This window comes from Vulpes lagopus, chromosome 1, assembly GCF_018345385.1.
Source record: "Vulpes lagopus strain Blue_001 chromosome 1, ASM1834538v1, whole genome shotgun sequence".
NCBI classification, from domain to species: domain Eukaryota; kingdom Metazoa; phylum Chordata; class Mammalia; order Carnivora; family Canidae; genus Vulpes; species Vulpes lagopus.
Genome location: NC_054824.1, coordinates 2,332,164 through 2,352,580, shown reverse-complemented (window position 1 = coordinate 2,352,580; position 20,417 = coordinate 2,332,164).

Here is a 20,417-nt window from a genome sequence, read left to right as displayed (position 1 = left end):
ACAGCTCCAAGAGAAACTGCTAAACTGAAATTAATGCTTATGTTTCTCTTCCAAGCAACTAATTTCATTAACAAAATTAGATTTCTTGGAGGGGTAATTGACACAATCTGGTAATTCAGAGACCTGTCATTAAAAATTAAGCATATAGGGAAACAACATGAACTCAACTTCCGCTACCAATCCGCTGACGGCAAAGCGTCCAACGCAAAAATCTCACAAAGAAATGTCAGTAGCAGAATAAAGAATAAAGATCAAAGGTGAATCTTCCGCACTGAGTCTTTCTGGACTTAGCAGAGTAAAAATGCTGCCGACTACTTTTCTCTCATGTCAAAATCTGTTTGTTTGGAGAATGTGTAGACCTTTTATAGGAAAATAAGGTTTTTTTGTAATCTCTGGTGTGGCAGAAATACACTTAATTTTACCTTGCTTAATAATAAATGAAGACCTTTTCCAAATTCCTCAAAACTCCAATAACTCTCAAATTCCAGGAGGCGGTATGAGGTAGCCTGTTTGTTTGTTTGTTTGTTTGTTTGTTTGTTTTACCTCTAGATTTTTTCTTATAATGAGAATTGTCTTTCTCATGTGAAGTTCTGTGCTGGAAGAGTCAAGGAAAGCCTTAACGGGTTCATCGGGAGAGGAGTTAGTGTCTTGTTATTCTGTGCCTACACTCTTGTTCTTCCTTCATTTTTTTTTTAAGGGTTTATTTATTTATTTGACAAAGAGAGAGAGAGAGAGAGCACAAGCAGGCCGAGGGGCAGAGGGAGAGGGAGAAGCGGAGAGACTGACATGGGGTTGGATCCCAGGACCAGGATCATGACCTGAGCCGAAGGCAGACTCAAGCAGGCGCCTAACCGACTGAGCCACCCGGGCGCCCCCTTCCTCCCATTCTGAGGCCTCTTCTCTACATAACATACCTCGTGTCTACCTGCCACAAGATGACTGATTCTCAGAAGTATTGTTCCGCCGTCCCAGCATCCCTGATTTATCCCTTTCCAGTGTCTTTTTGCATTTGTTTGAAATCTCATATTTGGGACCTCACTTCCTACTGTGATTAATGTTTGTTAATTATATTACTATATATCGTATATCTTCAGATTATTTTCCAAAAATGATGGCTCCTTTTGTGGCACTAAATGTGTATATTTGTTCGCCTCACTCTCTACCAATATACCGTTTGTCAGAAAAACACTCAGAAACTTTTAAAAAAGAAACAAAAGAGTCGACCTACAAGGAAGGCTAGTTCTCCAAATAACACCATGCCTAATATTTTTCTTTTTTAAAAAAAATACCTTGCAAAATTAGGAAGGTTTCTGAATTCATTTGTCTGTTCAAAGTAAAAAAGCGACAACTTTGTGAGAGGATTATTATATTCACAAAGGTTAAGACTCAACATCTGCATAGAAAAGATGAGGCCAAAATTGTTTTTGTCTGGGCACTCAGGCTTATCTGAAATGTTCAAATTATTATTACTTGAGGGATCAAACCAGTTAAAATTCCTACTATTTTTTTTTCCCCCAAAGAGTTCTTTTTTTTAACTGGAATACGTGAAGTATTTACTCATTTTGGAAGCAGGGCAAAGTATTAGTTTCTCTCTATAGTGACTCTTCACAGCTAAGTGCTTATTTTTCTAGTATCCTTAACATCTCGTTTCATGTGGCCAGTGGATTACAAAGATTTGACTTCTTTTTAGTATGACTAAAAAAAAAAAAAAATCCTTAATAATAAGCCTCAAAGTTTTATCTGGAGGTATTTAAAAAACTTGAGGTTGTAATTTACTTTTATGTCACTGAAGACTTTCATTGTTCTTATCAATCCTACAGAGGCTGAAAAGGAAGAACCATCCTGTCATTCTCTGCCAGGTTTCTCCTGCAGAACCTGTAACTGTGGAGATGTTATCTTTTTCTGAGACCCCCTTTTTAAAAAATTGGTGATCCTGGCCTGCCAGATGTGACATTTTTTACTACTTCTAAGTCTGGGACCTTATGAGCCATGGGGTGGGTATCAGTAATTTCTCCTGGGAGGATGCTGCAGGGAGCATTTCCACATGTGAAGGAGGGCCCTTCCTTCTAAATAGTGGGCTTATCTGGCCCAGGTAAACAAGATTTTTGGCTTGGTCAAAGTTACAAATTTGATTTATTCAATTTTATTCTGGTAGGAAAAAGAAAACACTTCTTTCAATTTACGTAAATAATTACATGGTCACAAAGCAATCTAGTAAAATTACCACTCCTATGTTTCAACCACTGTTATTGTTTCAATGACAAGGTCAACCACTCTATGTCATATTAGCCTAGTATCTATATTGTTGTTGTTGGTTTTTTTGTTTTTGTTTTTTTTTTAGATTTTCTTCTTTTGAATTTTGAGGGTTTTGTTGGAAGAAGGTGCCAGTGATGGAATGTTTTCTTCAAATTTGTATAAATAAAATGTTACCTTGAGGGTGAGACTGAAACTAAGAGGAAAAAATGGAATTTTTAAAATGTGCATTAAAAATACAATATTACTCCAGTTAAATCAGTTAATTTAGTCCATTGAGTCATAGGTAATTGATTCTTGTGCAGTTTTCCTTGGGTGAAGCAGTCCATTCCCACTGATTCGTGTGCTTCTAGACCAAAATAATCTAGGAGATCCTGATCAGTTTTCTTATTCAGTTTATTTTTTTATTTTAATTTTTTAATTTTTAAAATATTTATTTATTTATTCACGAGAGACACACAGAGAGAGGCAGAGACACGGGCAGAGGGAGAAGCAGGCTCCTCGCAGGGAGTCTGAATCAGTTTTAAAAGGCCCTTCGATGGTGATAATTTGGGAAGGCCGAACAAAAAGTTTATAATAACAAAGGTCACGTCTATCTGTTACAGTCTTTTGCTGAGGTTTTTTTCTGGTGTTTCTTCCGGGACACTTGATTTTTTATTTCTGTAGCAGAACCTTTAGATTAACGTAAGCAAAGAGAAGAAAGCTTTTTGTGGAAAAGGCTAAATGCCTGTGGTTATTTTATTACAATAGCTAAAAATATTAGAATGGAAGGGAATGGTCTATTCTGTTGAAGTATAATATATAATCAATTTATAAAGTTTTAATAAATTATCATCTTGATAGGGTGAGGCTATTATTAAATCTTTAGAGTCTTTAATTTGTACCATTAAGTACATTATGAATGTCACCAATATTAATAGGCTATACTATAATAATATAATAATAGGTTGTAATACAATAGGCTATAATACATCTATAGTACTCTAAGTAGGTATTTAAATCTAAAGGAAATAAGACTTCTAGTTTCTGGTTCCACATGTAAGGAGCTTGGAAGTTGACACACCATCCTAACAAGTAAAAAGCTGAATAAACTGGAAAATCAATAATTATTCTTAAATCTGTAAGAGAAGTAGGGACACAGGGCAAACTGCTACCCCCAAAATTGGAAAGAGGCAAATACATGAAATCACAACTTAGGGAAGCAGAAACCTGTGAGTAGAAATGCCTGTGGGATCCAGTGCCGTGATGGGAGACACTGGTTGGTAATTGATGAATTTCTGAAGGCTCAGAGATAATAAGTCTGTGACTTAAAAACAGCGAAGGCCCCAGTCATAGGGGGTCCCTTCCACTTTTGTGGGTTTTACCTCCAAGAGCTAGAGGGGTTCTCGCAGGAAATTCCCTTGTGCTACTGCAGGGTGAAGGAAGAAGGAACTAGTTTGAAATTCAGGAGAGCATTCTATTCTTCTTAACAAGGTCTGCCCTCAGGAAAAACTACTTAACCAGAGTTTAGCCTGCTGGGGTTTTAATTAGAGCCAAACTGACCTCAGGGAAGGGAAATACCCAGCTCTAGCTGGCTCTATCTAGTCATCCTGTCCCGGAAGAAGAGGAGAGGTGGAAACAAGTACACATGCAAATCAGAGTCTGGAAGGCATAGGCTTACTAAGAGACTGATCCTAGGACTGAACACTTCCTCTCCCCTTACGCCTTATTATCTCATTAGGAAAACAGTTCCTTTTACAGTGCATCATGTCAGGCTATGGAGAAAAATTAAAATATATAGTATAAGGCAAAAAAAACCCTCACAGTTGGAAGAGAGAGCAGTCAGAACTAGACGTGGCAGGGATGTTGGGGTGATCAGACCAGGAATTTAGAACAACTTTAATTAATATGCTAAGGGCTGTAATGGGTGATATAAACAGCAGGGAGAATAGGCGATGTAAACAGAGAGATGGAAGTCTGCAGAAAGAATCAAAAGGAAATGCAAGAGATCAAAGCACTGTAATGGAAATGAAGAGTGCCTTTGATGACCTTATTAGTAAACAAGCCATGGCTGAGGAGAGAATCTCCAAGCTTGAGGAAATCTCAGTGGAAATCACCAAGACGGAAAAGTGAACAAAGGCTGAAATAGAATACTCAAGAACTGTGGAACAACTAGGAAAGGTATAACACATGTGTAATGGGAATGCCGAAAGGGAGAGAAAAAGAGAAAGAAACAGAAGAAATATGGGAGACAATAAAGGCTGAGAATTTCCCCCAGTGAATCTCAGGCACCAATCACAGATCTAGGAAGCTCTGGAACATCAAACAGAAAAAATGCCAAAAAATTACACATTCACATATCATATTTAGACTAGAGAAAACCAGAGTTAAAGGAAAAAATCCGAAAAGAAGCCAGAGGGAAAATACATCTAAGCTACCGAGGAACAAAGATAAGAATTACATCTAATTTACCCTCAGAAACCATACAAGCAAGAAGAAAGTGGAGTGAAATATTTAATGCAGTAAAATAAAAAAACCCCACTGCCCTAGAATTCTGTATCCTGACAAATTATCCTCAAAACTGAAGGAGCAGAGGAGCCTGGGTGGCTCAGTGGTTGAGCATCTGCCTTCGGGGTGACCTTGGAGTGACCCCGGGGTCCTGGGTCCTGGGATTGAATCCCGCGTCGGGCTCCCTAAATGGAGCCTGCTTCTCCCTCTGCCTGTGTCTCTACCTCTCTCTTTCTGTGTCTCAGGAATGAATGAATGAATGAATGAATAAATAAATAAATAAATAAATAAATAAATATCTTAAAAAAAGTGAAAGAGCAATCAAGACTTCCTCAAACAAAAATTGAAGGAATTCATTTCCGATGGACTTGCCTTGCAAGAGATTTTAGAAGAAGTTCTGTAGGGAGAAGGAAAATAAAATAGGTCAGAAACAGAGATCTATGTAAAGTGGAGAAAAGCATCAAAGAAGGAATTAGTGAAAGTAAAATAAATACTTTTATTTTTCTTATTCTTAATTGAACTGACAACAGTTTGTTCAAAATAAGACCAATGATGTATTCAATTATGTATGCTGGTGTCTAAATATAGATATATAATATGCACATATGATATATGTATTATGTAATTATATTGATATATACATATACTATATATAAGTAAATATATATTGAAATTTATATACTTAATATACATATATATTTTTAATTTTATTTATTTATGATAGTCACACAGAGAGAGAGAGAGAGAGGCAGAGACACAGGCAGAGGGAGAAGCAGGCTCCATGCACCGGGAGCCCGAAGTGGGATTCGATCCCGGGTCTCCAGGATCGTGCCCTGGGCCAAAGGCAGGCGCCAAACTGCTGCGCCACCCAGGGATCCCTACTTAATATATTTTTACTTAATTAATTTATATATTATCAAGTTAATATGTATATTAAATAATATACACACTATATATAGCCTATGTATGCTGTATATAAATGGAATGAATGCCAGCAAAATAGGAAAGGTTAAACTAATAATATTATATTAAAAGTTAATTTATTGACATAACTGTCAGGTTTTGAGCATGAAAATGCTTATGTTTATTTTTAAGTGGGGAAAAAACACAAAAACTTACATATGACTGTCCTTTACCTATATAAAATTCACTTAAGAAGCTGACTTTTTTCATTTAGAAAGCAAAAATAAACAGGACAGCTCTCCTAACAGCACTGAGCTGATTGAACATCTGGAGCATGTCAAACATAGCTAATTATTTTTAATATGCCTCCTTTTAAAAATGAAGGGATAAATCTCTATGTTACTTTCTGGTCATTTAGGAAGCTCAAATACAATTTACATCTCAAAAAAAAGTCTTAATAGTTTTATTATTCTGAAATTGGAACCTGAATTTGCAAAAGACAAAGTCAAGAAGAGTCGTCAGAAGAGGTAAGGAAAGAACATATATCACGGTATCTAACAACAGAAGTTAACAGGCAATGCGTTAACACTGCACTGAATAGCAATTATTAGCACGAACAACATTTTCAAAAAATAAGGCACTTCCATTGGAATGATTTAAGAGGATGCTGAAAAACACAATTATTGTGAGAGAGAAAGGGACATTTTTTGAACAGAGTATGACTTGGACCTTCAACAAATAAAGCACAGATTTTACTTTCACTTTTTTAGATGTTATCTATACAACCATATTCAATAAAGGATTCACGAGTCTTTTTTTCCTTATAAATGAGCTCATCACATTTATCCAACTTCGTCGAAAATCTCAACACATTTTATCGTTTCCTTCCTCGTTATTTCTAAGTACTATACATCGAAGCAGATGAGGTTCACTTTTCAGACCTACATTTATGGTACAAGCCACCGGATTTGTATTTTATTATCTTTTACGTTTTAGTATATTGTTATTTTAAGAATAAATTATTCTCTTTTTATCCCATAACAAACCAATATATATTCATTATCTTGTGTACATATTTCCTTACCATTGCATATCTTTGCATTTCTTAAAAATGAATGTGAACTGTAACATAACAGATTCATTTGCCTTTTTAACCTGTTACCTGGTGGCTACTTCATAATGTAGTAAATAAGAGCACAGGTATTTTAAAACTGAGCTGTCCATATACATAAAGACTATTAACTGAATCATATTAAAGTTAGTTTAAGATCTTAAAATTAACTAAAGATTTGGAAATTACAATTTAGGCTAACACACATATGAAACCCTTATGATTTGTAACATTATATATGCTGATCTCTTTTGATTAACACAATACTTTTTAGTAATTAATTGGGTTAAACCCAAAGTTTTTCAATTTTCTAAGTGATCTTAGTTTATCTGATACACCAAACCAAGAGAGGAAGTTTAGGAAATTCAAAATAGACTATACATAAGAAAATGCATCCAAGATTTGCATAAACTAGAACATTGTGGTAATGGTATTTTTACATGCTGGTAAATCATGAGGAACATATGGAACTATTTTTAGACTAAAGTTATGAAATCAGTTTAATTAGTCCAGAGTTATCTTGAGGAAAACTATGAAGTTTTTTTTTTCTTATACAGTGATATATCCGGTATTAAAACTTTGTAGTTGTTTAAAAGTGATGTTTTGCTTCTCATAAGCTTGTAACTAAGGGTATTCATTAAATTCATAGGTCAGAGGTTTTGATTTTGAGTTTTTGAATTTTTAAAAAGTTTGTTTGTTTGTTTATTTATTTTTAAGTAATCACCACACCTAGGGTGGGGCTTGACCTCATGCCCCAGGGATCAAGAATCCATAGGCCACAAGAATCCACTGTGCCAGCCAGGCGCCCCAGGTCAAAGCTTTTTAAAAAGAATACAAAATTTTACTTTGAGATAATTTTATATTCATATGCTATTATAAGAAATAATTCAGAAAGATCCTATGTACTGTCCACCCAGTGTCCCCCAATGGTAATATCCTGCAAAACTATAATCCATCAATTTTCCTTGGATTTGCCCAATTATATGCGTGTGTATATTTAGTTCCATGCAATGTTATCACATTTGAGTTTGTGTATCCACCACCGTCCAGAAACAAAGTAATTGCATCGCTACAGAAATTCCTAGTGGATGTCCTTTCCCTCCTCCAACCCCTGAACTTAAATTCTAATGCCTGGTAACCTCTTCCTCCTATAACCATTACCGTTCCTGACCCCTTATAACCACTCTCCTGCTCTCCGTTTATATAAATTTTTCATCTCAAGAGTGTCATATAAATGAAATCATATAGTATGTGATCTTTGGTATCCACTCTTTTCACTCAGCATAGTCTCCTAGAGATTCATCCAAGTTGCAGTGTGTATCAGTAGTCTATTTCCCTTTATTAGTGAGTAGTATCCCATGGTATGGACATACCAAATTATCATTTCTCTGAGATGAATGCCTGAGGATCTGTTGCTGGGTAGTATGGTCATCGCGTGTCAGTTTTTACAAAAAACTGCCCAACTATCTTACCTGTACTTTACAATCTGATGTATATTGTGGGAGTGATGTTGTTTCTCAGCATCCTCACCAGCATTTGGTGTTGTCACTATTTTCGACATTCTGATGCATGTAAGGCGATATATTGTATTGGGGCTTTAATTAGCATTTGTCTAATGATGCTGAACACTTTTTCATGTCCTTATTTGCCATCCTATACCCTCTTTGGTGAAATATTTGTTTATATTTTTTGCCCATTTTATGATTGGGCTTTTTTTCCCTGTGAATTTGACAATCCTGGATACTAGCTACTAGTCTTTGCTTATGTGTTTTGTAATTATTTTCTCCCAGTCTAGAGCTTGTCTTTTAATCCCTTTAACCGTGTCTTTTTCAGAGGAAAAATTTTAAATTTTGATAAATTCAAATTGGCCCATTTTTTTTTTCTTTCATGGACCATATTTTGATGTCAACAATAAGAACTCCTCACCTAGTCCTAAATACTGAGAAATCTCTCTAACCTTTCTTCTAAAAGTTTAATGTTTTAAAATGATCCATTTGGAGTTAGTTTTTGTATGAGTTCTGAGGCCTGTGACAAAGTTGAGTCTTTGTCTATGGAGGTCAAAGCTTTTTGCTTGTTTTTCTTCTTTTCTGGTGAGCTATGATAAGAAAAACATGTTAAAGAGCCAACACATTGAAAGCGTAAATCTCTTCCTGGAAATACTGTAACTTTTACACTCTTGTCTTTCAAATGAAACCTGCTGAAGTCATCACCTTCCTGTATCTACCTGCAGTCCTGGAATCAGGTTCTGTGTGGTCATGAAGCAGTTCCTCTTTCAAGTCACCTACTTTGACTTTGAATGTTGAGGAGCAAGTAATGGCACCTGTGTGTTGCTGATTTTCTCTAGACTAACTTCTCTCTGAGAAGATATGTGTACACAGTCATTCAAGGAGATTCCTTTATGACTCTTTTCTCCTTATTCTACTAGCTTAAAAATTAATCATTGGAGGCTTTTCCTATGACTCTCCATAATTGCTCTCGTTTTCTTTCTTTTGTAATTTTAAGTTCCTCTTATTTGTACATTGAGCTCTCTGATGCTGTTATCAACAATAATGATTACCTATCAAATGATTGCACCAAACACATTATATATATTTTTTCCTTGATCCTCATAATTATTTACATAAGATACATTTTCTTTTAGTCATTTTACAGGTGAGAACATTGAAGCTCAGGAAGTCTTATAGGCAGGGAGAAAAAAATGAAAGTATTGGAGTAAGAAAACTTCCTGAGCTTCATCATTTAGCATAAAGTCTTCTAGGTTCATCCATGTTGTTGCAAAAGATGGGAGCCCCTTTTAAAAGATGGAATGATATCCCATTGAATATACGCACTCCAATTTTTTTTTTAATTTATTCATTTGTAGATGTATATTTAGGTTGTTTCTATATATTGATTATGGTGAATAATGCTGCAATGAGCATATGTAAATATCTCTTCAAGATATTGACTTTATCTCGAATGTACCCAAAAGAAGGATTGCTGAATCATATGGTATTCCTATTATTATTTTTTTAAGAACTGCCATGCTGTTTTCCATAATGGCTGTACCAATTTACATTCTCATTAATAGTGTGTACAAAGGTTCCCTTTTTTCCACACCCTAGCCAGATTTATTGTTTAAATTTTTTCTCTGTAATAGCCATCCTAACAGGTGTGAAGGGATACCTTGTTGTAGTTTTGATTTGCAGTTTCCAAACGATTACTGGTATAGAGCATCTTTTCATTTATTAGTGGTCATTTGTATGTCTTTTTTGGAAAAATACCTATTCAAATTCTTTGCCCATTTTCCAATCAAGTTGTTTTTCTTTTGTTTTGCTTTCGAATTAGAAGAGTTCCTTATATATTTTTTATATAAACCCCTTATCAGATATGTTGTTTGTAAATATTCTTTCCCACTCCATAGAATGCCTTTTTATTTTGTTTGCTGTACAGAAATTCTTTAATTTAATTGTTTAATTTTACTTTTGTTGTTTGAGCTTTTGGTATCATATTCTAAAAGCTATTGTCAAGACCAGCATCAAAGAACTGTTCCTCTGTGTCTATGAGAGTTTTATGTTTTTAGGTCTTACATCTCCTTAATTCATGTTGAGTTGATATTATATATGGTACAACATCCGGGCCCAATGTGGTTGATTATGACTGGGCCCAGCTGGTGCTATCACTCACGATTCTACAAGCAACATCACCTTGGCTTGGATCTTTCTAATCATGGCAGCTTGGTTCCCCACATGAAGGTCCTAAGAGAGTATCCTAGGGTGCGGGTTCTAAGAGACTAAATCAGAGGCTGCATGGCTTTATATGACCTGGCTGTGGAAGCCACATAGTGTCACCTTCCTCTGTAGTTTTCATAGCAGCCACAGGCCTACCAAATTCCAAGGAGGGAAATTAACTCCACAGCTTGATAAGGAGGAGAGAGTCATACTGTAGAAGATGGGATATTTGGGGGAGTGCAAACCGCATAGTTATTGTTGTACCTGCTGGTAGGCGGGGGAGGGTTTTTAGTAAACACATTGTCTTGAAGGCTTCCAAGTACATTTCTTCAGAAAAAAATCTAAGGAAATATTAATAGTTAGAAATATTGAGAGGTAGCTTATACTCATACATCTTGGTGGTGATTATAATATTGCAACTTTGTACTTACACATTATTAATTAATAGGTTTTCTTTGTGAGCTCTTGACAACAGCACCAAATACCATTTACTGCCACTTTTTCCAATGATAAATTGGGTTGCTACAAATTTTCATTAAGGTTATTATTAATATCTACTATTACTGCAAGCTTCTAAGTACTTCATTTATAACATCACTGGTGGTTCTTTACTTACATTTTATCAGAGTAGCTGGCTAGAAAGATAGAACATTCGATATGCAATAGAGATAAATGATGGCAGAAAAATGGATTCTGAATGTTGCTTGAAAAACCACAATTCCCTTCACTGAGTGGAGACTCTAGAACTGGCCACACTTCATCATCGACTGTTCATTTTTTATGTTTTTTTTTTTTTTTTTCCCCTATCTGGCCTACTGAATAGAAAACAAGACTGCTACCCCTTTGGAAATCTCTGTTAAAACCATTTCCTTTTCTGGGAGGCATGGGATATAAATATACACATACCTACATATAATTTTTTGGTTTATCTCTTTCTTTTTGCTCCTCTTCTCATTACCAAAATAACACCGTATTTTCTTAAGTCTGTCATTTTTCTCCTGATAAGCTTTGTTGACAGGTTATTTTTGTATCATTACTAATCATGGAGAAATGTACTTAGCGTAATCAACAATCCATTGCTTAACATGATTATGTGTGTGCAAAGAAACAGTTCCTGTTTCAAGGTAGTTTCCCATTTAGCCACGAAGGCAAATCACGCACAAGTAGTCTATCAGAGGAGAGGCAGGAGAATGACACGTTTAATGATTAACTTATCAACAATCCTTTTCTTTTTATATTATTGTGGGTCTTCTATGTGAGAGTAATTATGAATGGTAGAAGTAAAGGAATGGAATTACAGTAAATTTCAAATATAAAAAGAGATGAGTTGTCACCATTGCTACGTTACTATACTTTAAAAGAATGTTTCTAGAAAATTTGGGAAACGTAGAAAAGAAAGGAAACTATGCCCGTGTTCTCTGATTTCAGGAGAAACTCTACTTAATCTTGCAGTGCATCTTCTTGTAGACCCTCCATGCATACATGGGTGTGTTTTAGATGCAAGAACACGGAAGTCCTAGTGAAGTGGTGTTTATGGTGGACGGTCCCCCAGGCCCTTATCCCACCTCCTTCCATTGTGCTTCCTGATACTGCAGAGGCCAGAAAGCTTAAGGAGTGTATTTTCTAGATGCTCTTGGAGAGAACACTCTGGATGTAAATGAGCTTCGGCAATTAGATCCCCCTTGTGAGTTGTGTGGGGTTGGGCTAGGCAGCAGCCTTCTGCCTTTGCTCCCGCTCCAGCCAGGCAAGCACAGCCAGAGGGATGGTGTCTGCAGCAGTTGCAACCCAGCCTGAAGTCACTGGCTTCGCAGCTGTGTTGAGGCAGTTGGGTGACAGTGGCCCCGTCCAGATCCTTGGATGTCAGTGGTTCCAAAGAGTCTCTTGATTCCTTAACTTCCCAATTGCAATGCCGACTCCAAGTCCATAGACAGGCAAGGCTGGCTATTTTATTGGAGTAATTCAGTTGTTTGTAGTCAACCCTAAAATCTCCCTGCCTGCACACACTTCACTTCTTCCTTTTATGATAGTTCAATGCCAGCGTTCCTGTTGGCTGACACTTGTCCTTCCATTTTGCGGCTTTGACTTCCCCCAGGCTTCATATCTTGTGTGTCCAACTAGCAGGAAAAGCTAGAGATTATGGAAAAAGCACTCATACCTCTTAAAATCCCTAGCCCACAAACGACACACATCACTCCTGTTCAGTCCTACTGGCCAGGGTGGCTTTTCTTACATTCAGGGGAGTTGGGGAATGTAGTCACTGGGCAGTTGTTTCCTGAATATTAAAGAGAGGGGCACGGTGGCTTTTCCTGGGTGTCATTCCTAGAATACCAGATAGGGGAGCCCATACCTGCGTGTCTTACAATGATTTTTTAAGGCTCTATCTCCTCCTATGAAAGTTCTTTGTACTTAAAGTAGTACAAATGGTTTCCTTCTACAACAGATGTATATGTTCTATCATTAGTTTTGTGCCTTTTTTAAATCTTTATATTTCATCACAATTTCTAACACCATTAAAATTTGCCTTTTAAGAGTTTCTCAAATGTTGCTTCCACGACTTTTACTGTTTTATATTGCAGAGAATTATAAATCTAAGTTAATTTTCCCTTTTATTATGAACATATTTTCTGCCTAGATTTTACTGTGTTATGGTAATTCAAAATTTTGACAGAATGTGTCTAGATATAATTTTCCCTGGAATGCATCAACCCTTTTTCTTCTGTAGTTTCTGGGTTTTTTTTTTCACATCAGGGAAGTTTAAGCCAGCTCGAAATATATTGATTGTTGTTTTTTAAAGGACATAAATTCCTTTTGTGTGAACACCTGTGATTTTGATGTTGAATTTCTATCATATTCATATATTTTTATTTAAAAAAACCTGTAGAACAATGTTGCTGTTTAAGCTAGGCATGCGTAATTTCAATAAATGTAGAACCTCAATGTTATATAATAATATTAACGAAATGACCTCCAAAATCTGCTCCCCAAACAGGAGGTTTTCCTGGAAAGAACAGCCAACAAAGAACAGCTTTGTTGGAAACATTTTCAATACCCATGGCAGGGACTGCGTAAACCAACAATGGAGCATCCTTACAACGGGACATGATAGAACTCTTAAAGACAAACAAGTTTTTAAAAGGCGAATGAACAAAAGCATAACAACTGAGAAAACTCATTATATATTCATGTGGATGAACTTTAGGGTTTCTTTTTATGGAAAGACTCATGGGAATCATGTTCTGCCTTTTTGTAGAAAGGGTACGAAGGAAGAAAACAAATTTACATTAGTGTGCGCGTACAATACCTTTTGAAGCTTATATGAATAATTGATGACTTTTGGTTGCCCCTGAGGGTGTGGGGATAATTGGGTGGTTAAGGACAAGATTTGGAGGCCGATTTTTGCATCGCAAACTCTCTTGTGCCCCGTGAACATTGAACTATGTGGGAGTATAACTGCCCCCCGCCCCCCAAAACGAGTAAACAAATCCTGTGATACCCCAGGGATTACATGGTTCACGTTGAGCAGCCTTGATCTGCAGTCTCTTCAGTGAAACTCCCTCTTGGTAGGAGAAACACCCTAGATGGATGCGGAGCGTCCACACCGTGTCCGATGTGCTAGCAAGAGCTAAGACAGTTGTATTTTCAAATACCCCGAAGTCTAGGAGGAGAGATGCCATGTAGACAAATCGTCGTAATACATGTGGTAAATGCTAGAATGCCGATGGACCTACCTGACCTGTCTGCCAACCGAACTCGTCTGTCCTAATTATTTGTCTAGATGTCAGGAAATTAGCGCTCAGAGACTTCTCCAGAATTCGAGGGTTGCCGTTTTCTTTCTCCTTCTGGAGGAACGTCTTAGACTTCTTCCACCGAAGCGTTACGTGCTCCTAACTGCAACTCTCCTAAATGATCGTCATTCCAGTATTTGCCTCCCCCGACGGGAAAGGAATGAGGCAGCCCACACTGACGGCTCCTGTCTCTTCCTTGGCTTTATCTCTCCTCCCCAGGGAGGCTTGCTGGGTCAGCAGAGGCCAATCTCCAGAGAATTAATGTAGCTTTGTGGTTGGGAGCCAAGTTGGGTTGCTTGATTTTGATGACTGGTTTCAGGAATCACAAACACGTGGGTCTGAGTAGGTTATGTAAGCTCTCCATCTCAATTTTTTTCCCCTTTTGTTCAGCAGTATAATAAAGACGCTTACTTTATAAAGTTGGCATGAAGATCAAATGAAACAATCATACAAAGTTCAGAGCAAAGTGACTAGAACACAGTCAATGCCTAATGGATGCTAGTTATTGCGATCATCCCTGTCGTCTTCAGGTTTGGTCCCATCCTGATCCTGGGCTGTTCCTGCGATGATCCTAACTGGGGAATTAAAACGACAATAACCTCAGTTTCCATCCATCCCCATCAGCACGCTTTGCATCCAGGGCCAATGGAAAATACTTTACTCGGTGGTGCAGTGAGTTAAAGAGAGGGGAGTACCAGGGGAAAATAAAGCTGTGTTGATGGAAAAAGCTTATTTCGAGGCCAGTCGTGCATAGGGTGTGATGGGATTGGAGACCTTCTCCGTGAAGAGTTTGCTGGAGCTGTGGTCAGACGATGCAGAAGCATCTGGAGGTGGGCAGAACCTGGTTCAAATCTCAGGTCTGCCCTTTTCTGCCTGCTGTGCTTTGGGGTAAGTTGATTAATGGATTCAAGCCCTGGTTCCCTCCTTGGTAAGATAAAGGCAAACAGAAGAACTTATATCATGGGATTGACTTGATATGTAACAGAACTTTTCTTTCTTTTTTTTTTTTTAAAAGATTGTATTTATTTATTCATGAGAGACACAGGCAGAGGGAGAAGTAGGCTCCCTGCTGGGAGCCCGATGTGGGGCCCTGGGGTCATGCCCTGGGCCGAAGGCAGATGCTCCAGCCCTGAGCGGCCCAGAGGCCTGAGGTTTAGAGAGGCTGATGACGACGTGCTGCCAGCAGAGTGTGTCCACTGCTCGCGGGCTCGGGAGCCACATTGAATAATGGGCAGAGTCCATTGAGGAGACATCCAGGAGAGGGGGAGGCCAGGGGAGTAGAGGGGTCCACGTGCCTCGCCAGAACCGACCTATTGGAATTGTGGCCCAGGATTCTGGGTCCAGGAAAATCCTAAATTGAATAGAGGGCAAAAGGCTGCATGAGCAGGAGAAAGAGCAGGTAATCTTAATTTTAGTTGGTTTTTACCCCAGCAGCTTCCCTAGTTTGCACATTCAAAGTGAAAGCAGACGTGTCCCATCCACCATTCAAGCCTTTCAAGGGTTGCAAGCAGACCTGCACCCTTGAGCTTCTTCTGATGATGGGATTACCCTACTGTGGTGACCTCAGCGTGCGGCACTCAGGATTTCTAGTGGCCTTTCTCATTTGTTATTTCACAGCACAAATACATTTTTTCCCCCACAAATATTACTTTGTGAAAGTGAAATCCTTGTGGTACAAATGAAGAAAGAAATGAGGGGCACAACTTTCTTGGGATAACGTTGAGTCCACAGGGGGAAAACTGCTGAATAAACCACAGAGTCTCACAAACTCTGGAGGTGATTGTGTGTGAGAAACACAGGAATATAGAGATCCAGGCAAATCCAGGTTAGGGAACTAGGTAGGGGGAGAAGAGGGGAAGAGAACTTCCCGGACAGGTGAGTCTTGAGATGAATGAAAGAAAGAATTGCATGGTAGGGGACGTGGGGGGCGGGGAGAGGCTTGGCAAAGTGTGAGACCTGGTGTTTGAGGAAGCTGCCAGGATCTGAGCAGGTTGAGCAGAAAATACAACAGAAAACCAGTGAGGGGGCACCTGGGTGGCTCAGCGGTTGAGTCTACCTTTGACTCAGGTCATGATCCCAGGGTGCTGGGATTGAGTCCCACATCGGGCTCCCTGCATGGAGCCTGCTTCTCCCTCTGCCTGCGTCTCTGCCTCTCTCTCTCTTTGGGTCTCTCATGAATAAATAAATAAAATCTTTTAAAAAGAAAGAAATAAAGAAAGCCAGTGAGGACCAACCTAAGGCATCATCAGGAGTCAGATGGCATAGATCCGAATCCCTTATGGAAGAGGTCGCTGTGTCCATCCCGGGGGATTGGATTCAAGGACCAGGGAATCTAGTCTAGTAGGACAGGAAGTGTTATGATCCGCTTTGGGATTTAGAAGGCCACACTGACAGATCCGACCCGAGCAAAGGTAACTTAATTTCATAGCGATTGCCCCACTCACTCGCCGCATATGGAAAGGATGACCCTTCAATCCAGCGGGAGCATAACGGGAAGTCTAGATCCCGTGGCCAGGCGTCCTCTGTTCTTGCCTCCTCACTGAGCAAGAAGTACGTAAGGGAACCAAGAGGAAGAGACTAGTGATGAGACTGAAGCCATCTGGAAAACAAGAAACATCATTCTTGGGCGCTTACCGAGGGGAAACAGGGCTGCAAGAAAAAGTAGGCCTGGGGGGCGGGTAGGGGGTGACGGAGAGCTTTGGGGAAAATGACACGTTTCAACAGAAGTACCGAAACTAGAATAAAAACCTAAAGCAAGAAGCCAAGAGCGGTTTACTGAAAGATGGATGTGGTGCAAGAAGTGACGAGACGATCCTGACATGAGGAACGGGTCCCTCATGGAGGCCAAAGACAAGTACAAACGCTCGTTGGCCATTTGTATGGAATCTGAGCTTTCCGTTTGTCCTTCCCTGTAGACCACAGGTGTGAAGCAATCCAGTTGCAACAGGCGTGTCTGTTCCTGTCGGTATCATTTTCCTACAAAATAGGACTTATTTAGTCTCTCCTAAATAAGACTTTCAGTGCTTAATGTAAATGCTTCCTTCAATATGTTGAATGGGCTGCAAAATATTGAGCTCTTTCTTGAGAATTCCTACGTACTTTGCTGTGCGACACGGAGTAAGGGGTACGATCCTAAGAGGATTTAGCTGTGACGAGCAGTCATACCTTTAAATCTCATCTTCAAAGTGTAGACATTTCATCGGAAACATAAAAGAGAACGATATTCAACGGGACTGTTGGTGTTTTCTGGTTTGACCCACTCAAGAATTCTCAGGGCTTTCCAGCAGCACCCGGATAGCACAACATCTAAGCATCGCAGACGTGAGTTGGGGGGACGGGGGCGGGGGTGCATTTCCCGTGCAGCCTGGAGAAGCCTAGAAAGGCTCCACGTTCTCTGTCCTATGCAGGTTGTCAGTGCTTGGAATTTTATCCTGAGGACACATTGTTGTTTGCTGTTGTCTTGAGCTAGAATTTTCCAGTCTCTGCTGACCTGAAATTCAAATATCCTCTAATGTGGTTAAGGCCTTTGTGAACTCCAGGGGATTCGACTATGATGGAGGCACAGGATTATGGGACTAAAGATAAGTCTCCAGTTCCAAGTTCACCTGCTGAGGTCCGGACAGTTGAGGTAACGTGTCCACGATCACAGCTACAGACGCGACACTGGCTCAGTTTATATGCGATCCTGGTTGGGTACATTTACTTGGTGATGGTGGATTGTTTTCCTCTGAGAAGCAAGGGCCGACAGCCTGAGAGGCCTGGGCTTCATGTGGGGAGGGGAGGGACAGAGAGGGTGAAGGTGGAAGGCCGGAGTAAAAGATGGATTTCACCTCCTCCTTGGCTGGTTGGTTGCCTGGGAACGTGCGGAGGAAAAGGTAAGTTGGCCTTATGTGTGTGCAGGTTTTGAACTATTTCCTCCCAAATGGGAAGTCTTTACAATTTTTCAACTTGGGATATTATCTTTTTTTTTGGGGGGGGGGAGTGGAGCCAACTCGTTTGGGACATTCCCTTGCCTTTTTACAAATGTATCGTGCAGCAAGCTTTCTCGGCTGCAGACTAGTGGTGCTAAAGATAAGCCTCGGCCCTGAAATTCAAGTGTTTTCCCACCATTTTTTCTTCTCCAGCTGTGTCCTCTGATTAGAGAGTGAGCATTTGGAACTCTTACTCTCCGAATGACTCATATATATTCCAATGACCAGGAAGCCTGCAGCTCTCCCCTCACCCCTTTAAAGTGCCATTTCAGTGCTTAGAAAACATTTCATCCATCCGTGGTGTCAATACCTGTCATGCTGTGAGAGTTGGCTGTCCTGGCTACTTGCACAAATAATGAGCATGCGGAGCCGTCCTGAATTCTACTCAAGAACTGCATAATATAAGCTAATCATTATATAAAAAAGTGCATTGAGTGGCTCTATAATAAATTCTGAGAGATCTATAAAATAAAATGCACACCACGTCAGCTTGTTAATAGGCCTTGTCGGGGTTAGGAAAAACAGATTTTCTTTTAATCCTTTCTCATTCTCTCCCCTTCACTGCCCCCCCCACCTTATTCTCTCCTAAATAAGACTTTCAGTGCTTAATGTAAAAAAATGTAAACAGTAGATAAAAAAAAAATGTAAAACTAGAGTAGAAGTCGTCCAGAAGAATTCCCATCCAAAGATGTAATTGCTGGAACTTTGGTGTATTTATTTACCTGTAGGTATTCATGGAGGCTGTGTACACACACACACACACACACACACGTAAAGTGGGCCCATGACAAACACTGTGTTCTGTCACTTGCATTTTCTTACACTAAGATGCCACGGGAGTCTTTTTGTTTGAAAAAAAAGAAAAGCCACGTCACCATTGTGGATGGATGTCTGCCCCATGGCAGACTAGGTGCTTTTTGCTGAACACCAGAATTGTGTTTCACCCATTTTATTATTACCAACTGTGAGGCACCCTCGTCTGCAGGACACACCATTGCAGCACCCCCGCCCCCCGCCCTTCTTCCCTGTGCCACGCAGCAGCTGGCTCTTTCATACGCTCACTGTGATACCCGAGTATCTATTTTAATATATATTTAATTTTTTTTCTACGTAGTAATAAGCTCTCTGGAGCATGGAATCAGGCCTTCCATTTCTTTACCGTCTCTCCCTTCACGTATAACAAAGGCCATTGATATAATAGGAGCTCTTCAAATATTAATACTTACAAATTGATTTTTATTTCAGTTTGATTTGTGGCCTCTGGGCAATTTCCCATGTTCTAGGCGTTTGCTGATTTATTTTATTCCATCCGAATGTATCTAACCTTTGATGTATCCCCTTCTAAATATATGAAGCCAAACACAAGACGGTTAATACCGTTAGACTTTTATGAACTAACAAGGAAAACAGAAAACAGAGGCCTTCCAGTGTTCCAGGAACTGTAGTCACGTCAATTAATTCGTATTCGCATGTGCGAACTCATTTGTTCCTCACAACAGCCCAACAGCAGGCCTAGTTAGTAGCCTCATTTTACAAATGGGAAAACCAAAGCATAGAAACATGAAAAAAAAAAAAAAAAAGCCCTAATGAATCATGGCAGAATGAGATTTCCAGCCTTGGGACTTTGGCTGCAAATCTACGCCCTTCTCTGTGCTCACATTGTTTCCCAATGAGCGGGTGACCCCTCCGGGCTGAGCGAACTCTTCTGGTTCGATGTGTTTGCAGTTACACCCGAGGAGACAGGGTGTGAGGGTGGGATCTTCAAGCATCTGTGGTGGGAGGAGGGAGATGCTCTCAACTTCTCCTGGGCCCCTGGGATAGGCACTCTCTCCTTTTCCTGCAGTAGGGGTTCCCACAGCACATTGTGCAACCTTATAAGTCTGAAGAGCAAATGGTACTAATAGTTTAAAAGTCCAAAGAGACCTCAAAACTATAATACCCCATATTAGTGGCTCCAAATATATATATAGCTGTGATTTTATGCCACATTCTTCCCTGAAAGCCCTACAAAGCCGTCTCTTTGCAAGGTAGGTTCAATCGCAGCCTGCAGAACCCGACATTTCGGAAGGGTCTTCCCTTTTTTTTGGTGTTTACCACCAGCGAACATACACCGGGCATAATCCCGGACAGGTCTCATCTCTTACAACCCCCTTTCTCCTTGAAGATGAGCTGTTTTATGAGTGATCTCCAGGGCTTC